Genomic DNA, 11,832 nt, shown 5'->3' with positions numbered 1-11,832 from the left:
ATTTCAAATTTATACCAATAGAACAGTTGCTTTTAATGTGTGTAGCATGTTTGCATACCAAGCACAGCACGCTGCCATACTGTCGTAATTGCATGGTTTTCGTTTTTCGTTTAGATTGTCGTTGTGGCGATGTAAAAAAGCAGAAGAATTTTCTATGACATGTTTTGTAATTCCACATAACACTTGAAGAATGAATTGACTCGTTTGTCGATTTGATAGTTTTATGGCTGTAATCCAGTGATCACCTGCGCCGACGATTACATAATCCACTATGGAAAAGTGTACTGGCGTCATTGTTCCATTCATGGCGTAACTAGTAGCTAAAAAGTTTGACAACAATTGCCTATCAAATATAGGTACAGTTACATATTTACAGCAACATCTGTAAATTATAGCTGTTGTTGTATTTCAAAGAAAAGCTTCAGGCATAAAATACAGATGTAGCTATACTTTTTGCGCCAAAACTATAGCTACCGCTGTAATTTATGACTATTTTTGTAATTTACTTATAGGTACAGCTGTACATCATAGCTAAAGCCATATAGCTTTTGTTTCATAGTCGTCTGTAGTTATAATGATACAATGAAAAATACAGGCAGAAAACCAATAGTCGAAATATCCAAAACAAACCTTGTTAAGGGTCACAAGGCAAGGGCCCAAACAAAAAATAAACTATTGACACAGACATGTTAACATCACAAATTCAAACACTAAACCAAACAGCGGTTGCAATAATTCTCAGCTGAAACTATACTTTGGTTTTACTGTTGTTGATAGTACAATTCATAGACTCTTGGTAGACCATAACCGTAAGCTTGCTGTGATAAAGAATGTTGAATTAAACTCGATTTTTATCTGTCTACAAATAATTGCATAATAGTATCCTAATTTCGGGCTCCTTCGCTTGTGTGGAACGTTAAAAAAATACAATATTGTATACCTAACAAAAAAACAAAAATAAAATACTTTGTCAGTATTCTAATGATTATATTGGAATTATAACATTTTTTGCTTAGTAATTTTTCGCATTGAAGATCCAACATATTGATATTATAGGCCGATGAGCTATTACGGGTATTTTATTGTATTTGTCACTTACTTGAATTAGATCGTTACATAGAAAGAAATCCCATACTCTTTGCATTCCGAAATCTTTCCATGAACCCATTCATTTTGATAAACAAGTTTATATTGCACGTAAAATAATAATTTACCATATATCATTGGTCACAAATTTGATCATCCTTAAATAATCCAACGGGTGGTTTTTCATGTTTAAACTTAACTAGTTTAGGGCTGACTAATGTATTTTTCATAGTAGTGGTAAATTTCCCGAAATATTTGACTTCGGATATTTCGAAATATTCAAGCAGTATTTATACGAACACCAGTTGGGGCTTTGTATTCAATACTGAATTACAGAGCACAATGGATTTGAAACTTACCACATGTATACGTAAGTAATTATATACCTCATTTCAGTTACAATTTTTATTTACATATGAGTATCAAATGAGTTTAAACTTAAAAGGGTGTGAAATTGTTTGTTTAACTTTATTTACCTCTATTAACATTCTATCAAAACATATCATATTACTCAGGCATACCAAATAACTTCAAAACGACGCATATAATGGTATTGCTTAAGAACCTACCGTACAGGACAACAACTTTCCTAAAAAAGCATTTTGTGCTGCGACCAATTTACATCCCTTTGTTATTATGCTCTATATTGATTTTAGGGAAAATTTTGTTTTTCGAACTCATAATGTCATTTTTGTATTTTATTTATATAAACTCCTAATTTCATCGAAAAGCATGAAAGGAAAATGTCATCATTTAATGTAAAGGTGCCATAACATAGCTGCCTTCCGCATATCAGCATCAAATTTATGTTCCGTACGTTTATATTATGGCGTCATTTCCTTTATAGGGTCACTCGTTTTTTACTTGTCATATAAAGTATTAAACTGTAAAAAATGGTTCCATTTAGATTAAGGCCTTTGAGCCGAAAACGTCAGTAAAGAGTTATATAAAGGACAAAAACAAGTTGTTTACCTCAACCGAGCGTAACTGCATCGTAGTTGTTAAACTTAGCATCTTGATAGGCCTTATACAACACTTATTTATAGAGTATATCCTGGAGTATGATGATAATATTGTTGGCCCCAGGCTATATGCGAAAACATTTTGTTTTGTAAGTATTTTCTATAAATCGTTTTGACAAAACCAATCAACTTGTAATAGTATAAAGTATCCCGGTAATTCTCTCTCAGAGAGTGTAAGGTTGATTTTTCTTGTATGCTTTTGTCGTAGACAAGGTTTAAGGAAACATTTCTGTCGGCATCTGACAAAACATGAAGATAACATTATTCACATAGAATTATAGATATTAAATAAATAATAGAACGAAAAATGGTAAGAATAAGATGGTTCATTCACTGGAGAATGAGACGTGAGAAAAGTTATATATTAACTAAATATAAACATATTAAATATTTTTTTGAACTGATTCGTTACAAAATAGAGATCATTTTTACATGTAGATATATCAGCGCGGTTCATCAATTGATAATTGTTAACAGTAGTTCTAATATCATAGATATTTATGTTCATTACGCTTTCAAAATGTTCATAGAGTTTCAACAGTGAAATAAAAATGGTATTTCACTGTTTCAAACAGTTCAAACATAAGTTTTGTTCTTATGTTTTTCACTGTTTTGAAATTTTTACACTCTCTTGTGCCAAAGACACACGTCAGCGCGCACAAGGCGTGGACATAATTTCAACTACGTCGTTTCAAAACACATATTACATGCGTTACCGTCGCACTTTCAAAAAACAACAACATAAATGCTATTTAAAATCCATTAAGGAATATAATAAAAAGGAAACCTGTTGTATAGCATAAGTGATTATTGTGTGACCTGTAATTGGTTTAGAGCACAATCGACGGTGCAATATATATATATATATTCATTTTCACTGCTTTTGTTTTCCTTTTTAATACCACAATGACTCTTCTTCTTCCAAAAATCTTTACTTTTTTTCAATCATTGTTAGTGATAGATATGATGGTGAAATTCACGAGGTATTTACCTCGGCTAACACCTACGTCTATATTGCTTCCATTGGTAAATATTACATTTTGTATTTTAAACAATTCTTGAATGAAATGATGAGCTATTGGTGTAAATATAAGCAATGCATTGCGTGATTGATGTCATTATCGGGGATATAAACGCAGTTGGGCTGGTTAAAGTACGCGTGGAATCCTTTGGCCTCCAGACATGCGTCCAAACCCCGATACTTACATAAATCCCGAAATTCATTCCTTTACTACTGCATCTTATTTCACGTTTTCTGGTAAGTATGAAGTTTTATCAGTGAAATAGCAGCAGTGATTTTTTAATACAAACTAATAAGTAAACATATCAGCTTTAGATCGCAATAAAAAATACATTGTAGGTACATCCGCACGGTAAATATTGTCACAAGTAGTTGTTTGATATTCGAAAAAGTCGGCAAATAGCTCCATTATTCTATAATATTTCACTCGCGGCTACACCACTCGTGAAATATAACTCTTGGAGCTCACTCGATGAGGTGTATTTCGATCTTATACTTAAACAAGCAATTGTTATTTTTATTGTATGCGTAATAGTGGTATTAAAATACGTTTTAACTGCATTTCATTAGAAAAAGGCGCCATACGTCATTTCGGAAATGATGTCGTTTATGTGGTGTCGAAGTTTTGTGGGCACAGATGTTTGACTTGGGTAGTTGAACGGGGTAAAACTTCGAAACAGTGAAAATATCAGGTTATATACCAATCATTAATCTCTATATTTCATTTAATAAATGCGATCTTACACTGAAACAAACTATTATCCTCTATATGAGAATGCGTATCAAAATTTAACCATATCCTTTTAAACGAATGTAAGAGTGAATAGAGGAAAGATTCTAAGATTTCTTTAGATATTATTATTTCTACTTTTAAATATAAAATTTATGATAAACTAGTGTAAATTTACTCATAACATTAACATGATATTGAGATAAAAAGAGAAAATAGTTTGAACGTTCAAGCATTAACATGTACTTGCATTACCTAAATAACTGGAACAGGGGAGAATTTACAATACTCTTCAAAGTATGTGCAGAGTTAACTTTTTAATACATCAACAAGGCTTCAAGTATTTTGAACAAAATTGATTCCGCTATAAAAACAGTTAACAGATTAAACAAAGTGTATATTAATTATAAGTTAATTTGTCAATGACAGAATACATTTTCCCAAAGAATTCAGCAAAACTTAAATGGTAGATATCGTTTTATTATCAATTTCAGTTTGTGTTGTCTCCATCATCGGACACACAGAACATCAACTGGTAAAGGATTTACACGCCGTGTTTGGCAACCTCGCACTCTCAAAAAGCAATGTTCTTAGTATGGTGCAGTCGACAGCTGCAAGGTCAAGAAGAGCTGCTCAGGTTAGCTATGTAGGAAATATACATAAATATATGTTATAATGTTTAAAAGAAATGCATGGTCTTGAGTAGTTACCCTGTTATGAAGACGGACACATAAAATGCCATTTGCATATTCATTGCACCTGTGTTGAACGAGAAATCTGTTTCTATTTAAACATAATATGGCAAGCTTATAAGCGATTAAAAATGTTATTTTTGAGAATCCTTCTGCTACTATACTAGAACATAGAAGATGTTTGGCTTTTGGACTTGTACCTGTATCCTATATGCGCAATGGTAAAATATTGTTCATTTTTTCATGTTTCAGTCCTGTTCATTTTCATCTGTGCTTGTCCGTTTGAAAAAATGCCCAGGGCAGTCAGAACTCATTAAAAATACCAACAACCTGATGTCTGGCTCCCCGAGCATAACAGAAATTTAGGAGTGGAAATCGATTTTTTCAAACATCTGTAAAGAGTAAGTCTCTACCAAAGTAAAGTAGTTGAGCTTAAGGGATGTTTGATATAATTAAAGGACATTTGAAATTTTGATTTTAAATGTTAATTCTATGAAAATGAAACCATAAGATTCGTATTATTATTTAAGCATTGACAGAAGATGCTTTGTCTAAAATCGTTAATTGAAACTATTGAAAATTAAACAAATAGTGTTAAAGAATCATGTTCCAATTGGATATTAACAACTGTTGTTGCTTCTAGAGAGGTGTAACATCATCCCCCATCCCTCCCCTGCGTACCGAACAACTGAAATGCTCTAACTTCTACGAATAATATTTAACTATGTTTAGATCCAGCATACCAAACTCCGCCACATTTTTAGTTTCTGCGTACCGCTTACAACCCTCTTGAATGCTCAGTACTTCTTAGTAAGTCCCTGAAAATACCGAGTACCAAATACGGTTGTTTAACTTTGATGGTTCTACTTAATGAATCTTCTTTAGACAATCATTATCATTGAGAGAATCAAATATACTTTTTGGCTGATCTGATAAAAAGGGTCTTCGTCAATATGAACATTATATGAAAACAAAAAATACTGTAACAGGTCGGAATGCACCATTAAGTGTGTAGTTGATGCCATTGGAGAATGCTACCAGCAAGATCTTTTATTTGAATCCGACCCAACAGCAAAGACGGTCGGGATGCGTGCGTTATGTGACCCTAAGTACGGTAGGTAATGTTTGTAAAATGTTTGTTAAAGTGTTTTTACTTAGACATAATCGTTCAAACATATCATGCAGTTCTTCGTGTTTAAGAAAGACAGAACGAGCGATGCGTGGACGCCCTACTTAGTCATTACGAGTTTATATTATATCTTAGAACTGACTTACATTATAACATGTTTTATGCAGGCGGTGAACGAAATGTTAAAATGCAGTTGTTGTTTTTTTTTAATTAAGCGGGGAACAAGGCAGTCTAATTGACAGGAAATGTAGGTTATGTATCTGATTGAGATTATGCATGTCTTAATTTGTAGAAAACGACGCGTTGTCATAATTTTAATATTACACATCAACAAATTGTCAATAAATCCAATTTATTATTTCCACTGTATCGAAAATTTAGCCCGTTCTCAAGTTTAAATGAAACATGAGCTCGCAAAATCGGGGGCAAAATTTCAACGACGTCAAATCCGTAATGACGTTACGTTCGCACACAATTTGGCGCGCATTCCTGAAAAATCTCACTAATTTTCCTCTAATATCACTTTTAAGCATTATTTAAACATAGTAATATTTTGATAAGAATCAAATCGCAATATTTACACCAAATATTTAAGCTGGAATTTACGTCAATTTAACACTAAAACAATCAATGATCATATTTCGTGTTCGCGTTTGGGTGAAATATCATGTAAATTTTATTTCTGTCTATGGTCTTGTATTAAAACGTTCTATAATTACAATTTTTACATTACGTTACTTTAACCACATCACGACCTTTTTTATCCCGCGATTTTCTGAATAAACGCCAATTAAAATTCAGGTTGACTGATCACCCCCCCCCCCCCATACCCTTCATTCAATTCAATTAATACACCACACAGTTGTTGTCAACCATCAAAAATGAGTTTACATAACTCCAAAGTATCCTTAATACAAATAAAGGCCCATGATTGACTTAGGAAACTAGGTTAGAGTTTTAGGGCACACTGTGTCTGGTTAAAGTTTAAGGGTGAGTTGGGAGTTTCACTTATGACTTCTATTCCTTTCATTCAAATGACTGAATACTTCACACAGTTGTTGACGGCCATCACATAATAAGGTAACATAACTCCATATTTACTCTTAATACAAATTATGGCCCTTGATTGACTGAGTTTGGTTATTAGAATGATGTACGCCGTTGTTGGGGCGGGCCGGCATGAGGGCGGCGTCAAACTCACCTATGGTGTTGAATAATTTTAGTTAGTTTGACAAATTGATGACCAAACTTGGTTGACAATAAGAATTTATTGGTACTTTGCGTTTGGGGTCCCTAGGGTCAAGGTCAATGTCACTGTTACTAAAAATAGATAACCGTTTGGTACTGAATAACTTAAGTTATGATTGACAAATTACGATCAAACTTAGTATTGATCCCTAGGATCGATGTCAAGATTAAGGTCACTGTTACTAAAAATAGATAAGCGTCTGGTACTGAATAACTTTAGTTAGGGTTGACATATTGTGACCAAACTTGGTATGTAGGAAGTGTTAATGGGGGCTTAACATTTGTTTTTATTTAGGGTCCCTAGATTGAAGGTAACGGTCACAGTTAATAAAAAATAGAAAAAATAACAGTTAAAACTGAATCCCACAACGAAGGCTGACGTTCTTCTATCAACCATTACAAAACCTGATTCGTCGCATTGCGGCGTTCCTTGTTTACCTTTGAGTTTGTCTGTTTTTATTGCTTTTTAAAAGACACATATTAAATCATTATTGTATTCATTTCTAACACCAAGCGGCGTATAGTCAAGCGCGCTGTCCTACGAAAGCCCTTGTTTTAATCGTGTTTGGCAAAACTATTGTTTTTTGTGTGTGTGTTTCAGATTATATTGACAGTGTTCTGAGTTGTTATGCCTACTCTAACATTGACACCTGTTTCTCCTTGTTGAGAACAGCTATAAACGAAGCAGTTCAGAAATACAGCCGCAATCCTAGTTCATATACGCTACGTGTTGATGGTTGTAGGTACGTATTCATCGAAACAGGATCACTAATATGTACTTATTTAACGAACGACATTGGCTGTCAACACCACAATATATTCTGGAGATATTTTAATGACAATTTAAGGAAATTGCTTAAAAATATAGCATAAACAGTCAATAACTACTTATTTGATCAAGTGAGGAAATGTGATCACCATGGCAATTTTGTTAATATCTTGGTCTTTTTCCAGGGCCTACAATAGTTACAAGTCTTGCATCAACGTTACAACAAGAAACAACTGCACATCTGAGAAAGCCTACTTTTTTAAGAACTTTATCAAAGCAGGTGTTAGTTACGGCAAATGTGGTGCTCAAACAAACCCCTTCTTCAGTGACTACGCTGGTAAGATTCAGTGTCCATCGGATGCCGCTAATGATAATGTTACACAAACTCCATCAGGAGGCGGACAAAGCCGGGGAACAACACATACCAATGGATCGGGTCTCGTAAAACAGACTTTGGCTACACTTCTAATTACTGTGGCCTTTGTTTGCATAAGTTTATAAACTTCCGGATGTCATGATACCTAATCCACGTGTCTAGTTTGTCTGTTAAATATAAAATGCCTCGACCCTGCTGGGTTTTTTTCGATTTTTTTTTTATTTTTGACTGCAATCTGAACAGCTTCTTTTTCGTTCTAAGGTTTAAAATTGCTAAATTTAAATAAAGCAACCGTATTGCTTTCACATAACTTGTTTTGCCCCATTTTTTAATTTGTAAGAAAATATTTCTATCTTCTGTAATGCAATAACAGACTAGAATGCACTGTCCGCTGAAATCTCAAGCATGTTTTTATTTTGAAACAAATATGGTACAAACCGTCTGGTTGATATAGTTAATAGTGGATACGTACTATGTCATAATGATATTTACTCACTTTCATAGCAATGTCAAAAGTGTCTTCAGTTTGAGCCTTTAACTTCTTTTATTTTATTTTAAACCTCGTTTCCGCAAAACATCCTACGCTTGTGTTGGGATGACAATATCTTACACGAGCGGCCATGAATAAAAAATAATACTTATAATTCCAAGCCAACGACTATACCGTTGATATGACGGCGGATGCTTTTTATAAGTTCTAAAAGTCAAATGCAAATTATAATGTAAACTGATGATTGGTTCTTTCTGTCACTTTTAGCACTCAATATGTAAGCGTGTAAAAATAGCGTTTATATAATAGCACTTATTCAACTTTTATACATTAAGTAAGTGATCGACCCGTTTTCCACGTTTTCGACCGATGACAAAATATTCAATCACTTTGGAAAGCGACAATATACCAACAGCATTTTCGTGTTTTTAATAATGAATTGGATTGAGATGTTCCTCTTTCACCATCATACGATGTTTTTATTGCACAGTTGATAAGATTTCATAGAATATGCACATATGTCAAAGAATTCAGCTTTCGCAGTAAACTTATGACGGAAACACTTCTTAAACAGAGGTTCAGATGTTAATTGTCATTATATTATTATATCTAAGTGCAATAGTAGTCTTAAATTGCTGATTCCGAGCAGTATTTGTCATCCAGATTTTTATAGTGATTTAATAAAAAAAGATTCGTAACATTAAAAGGTTTCCAGCAGCTGGTTCGGAAGATAGAGTCAATAATTATGAAGTGTGTTGTTTGTGGAGTTTTGTTTTGTTGTTCCCTATTTTCTGCTTTGCGATTGTTTGTTTTTGTGTTCTATGTCATTGGCGTTGACCCTGTGCCATAAAACCGGGATTATGTTTAAACTTTCGACTACTGGACTTGTTTCTGTAGTGTTTTCATATAACTATTGATTACTTAGTAACTGTTATACGTACTAATTTATATTGCATGTTTGCAATAATGTTTTTTATGTTAGACATACACCATTGTCTTCTTGCTTCAAATTGTTTGTATGAGTGTCAATTTTGGTTTTAAAAACAGGAACCAAAAACATTTGGTATGAAGTGAAACAAGAGTTGTCTTTAATACGACCTCTTGGTGTTGCTATTTCATGAACTTACAGTTTGTAGCATGGATTTTTATGAACATTGCCTTTGTTTAAACATGAGTTATTTCATAGAATGGCGTAGAACAAAACATCTATCATAAATACTATTAAATGTGGCGATTGAAGGAGACAATATCTGGAACTTATACCTGACAAACTGTTGTTATCTTGACATTATTTAGACTAAATCTTGAAAAGAAAACTTTGTTTTCAGAGTAAACATTACATTCTTATTACAATGAATTACTGTTAGAACATTATTGTATTGTTAATAAATTATGTTATTTTATTACAAACTGTCTTGACTATTATTACTACTATTTGATCCTTTCTCACTTATTTGCACTAGTAGTAATCAAATGTATGTTTTGTGCTATGTTTGCTACGGGTAGTGGCCTTGCAAACAAAATAACTGTGTGCGTGTGTGTTTCTTTGAACGCTTGTTTATTTGTTGTATCTAAATATTCTAGCTATTTTATGAAGTAAAAGACATGATGATCCTTTGTACCCGTATTATTGTCGAAACAATCTAGCTTTACAATGGCCATTTATTTTCACTATGTGTTTCATATACATATTTACCTTAAATATATTTTCTGATAAATGGCTTTATGACAAAAATGAATACCAACACTCAACCATGCTGACCGTCTATTTAGATTCCACTTTCGATTCCATTCGGTAAACAATACCATGCTGTATGTAAAATTTGCAGATAACTGTCAAAATGATACGGTTTTTTTATAAAAAAGACATTAAAACCTAGAGAGGTATATTACATCTAGACTTTTTTAACTAGAAGACATACTTTGCACTATTTTATTAAGTAAAAATATCAGACACCTGATACAAAAAAAACATGCGTTATTATAATTTATCTGTAGTAACATACAGATCTTGCGCCAAATAGCTAATATCTGAAAGCACATCAATTGACAAAGTTAAACGAAGATTGATGAATAAATACAGCCTATAAATGTTCAAGTTGTGTTCACAGTTAGTTTAAACTTTATGTATTACACATGTAGACAAATCAACATATCACATACGCTGGATTTAAATAACTTGATATGCCAGAGGCAATTCAAACATTGCTTTTATATAATCCATATTTCAGACTGATATACATTTATGTTTAAAATAGGAGGAGAGAAATGCTGTCCTCTTAATTTGGATGATATTAAGTGGGTTTTCTCAGGTTTTCCCTTACAACACCAGCCGTATTGCATCAACCCAGCAAAAGTGATTGATAAAAAGTTGCTGTAGCTGGTTTAACAAGCCTGTAATCGAAATAATTGAAAACTAGTTAACTTCAATTCACAGAATACATGTCAACTATTTCTAAAAGAGGATAACATCTGCAGAAATTGACATTCGATATTTAACATATTTATTACCCATAAGCTAAGGAAAGAATGCAGCTGTGGATGCAGCTCACTTTAACGCATACACATTTGAAACTCAATTCAATCTTGGGCTCTGATTTGATGCGATAACGTTAAAGAAGAGTAATTAAACGAAGAAAGATTAAATAAATTTTCCTGAATGGTATTTTAATAAAGTCAAGGACACTCCAACACATATTTTGACATCATTGTTTATTAACAAAAATATGAAAACTACTGGTAAAAGCCAAGTTGTCAAACAATCATATTAACATTATTTACCAAAACTTATATAGCGCTCTTTTCATATACACCTCCAAAGGCGCTTTACAGCGATATAATCTGATATTTAACTACAAGCAATATCATTTGAATACTAAGACAGCTTTTGAACCATAAATGTACGTCATACTAAAAATATGAAACACAATAAAATAAAATGTGGTATTGAACTACTCGTCTAAATTTTTAAAAAATTAAATGTCAATATCATACGATAATAAATAGTCTGGCGAAACATTGAAAATATTAAAAATGAAAGTAATATAATTTACACCCGATATCTAAATTGCATTTATATTAAATCAATAGTCTTAAGCAGTTTACACAGGATATGTAACTGTACTAAAAGATCATGGTAGAATTAAAACACGTTGTAAAATTATGTTTAAAATCACGTAATGGTCACACAGTCTCCGTGAATGACTGTCACAGATTATTCCAGGTTAAAATGCTATTCATACGCTTGTTTGAAATAGTGTGTTCTAAGT

At 32.7% G+C, this 11,832-nt stretch overlaps 1 long non-coding RNA gene across 1 annotated transcript; it reads left to right on the top strand.

Annotated features, from left to right (window-relative positions):
* Window positions 1–1,334: 1,334 nt before the first annotated feature.
* Window positions 1,335–9,484, top strand: LOC128214471 (uncharacterized). The gene is made up of 6 exons (XR_008257926.1): window positions 1,335–1,456; window positions 4,354–4,496; window positions 4,804–4,952; window positions 5,541–5,665; window positions 7,530–7,671; window positions 7,883–9,484. It is a non-coding gene; the product is annotated as an uncharacterized LOC128214471 (long non-coding RNA).
* Window positions 9,485–11,832: the final 2,348 nt, after the last annotated feature.

This window comes from Mya arenaria, chromosome 13 (genome assembly GCF_026914265.1).
Source record: "Mya arenaria isolate MELC-2E11 chromosome 13, ASM2691426v1".
Lineage (NCBI taxonomy): Eukaryota > Metazoa > Mollusca > Bivalvia > Myida > Myidae > Mya > Mya arenaria.
Note: the sequence above shows the minus strand (reverse complement) of the source record. Positions and strands in the feature narration are given on the sequence as shown.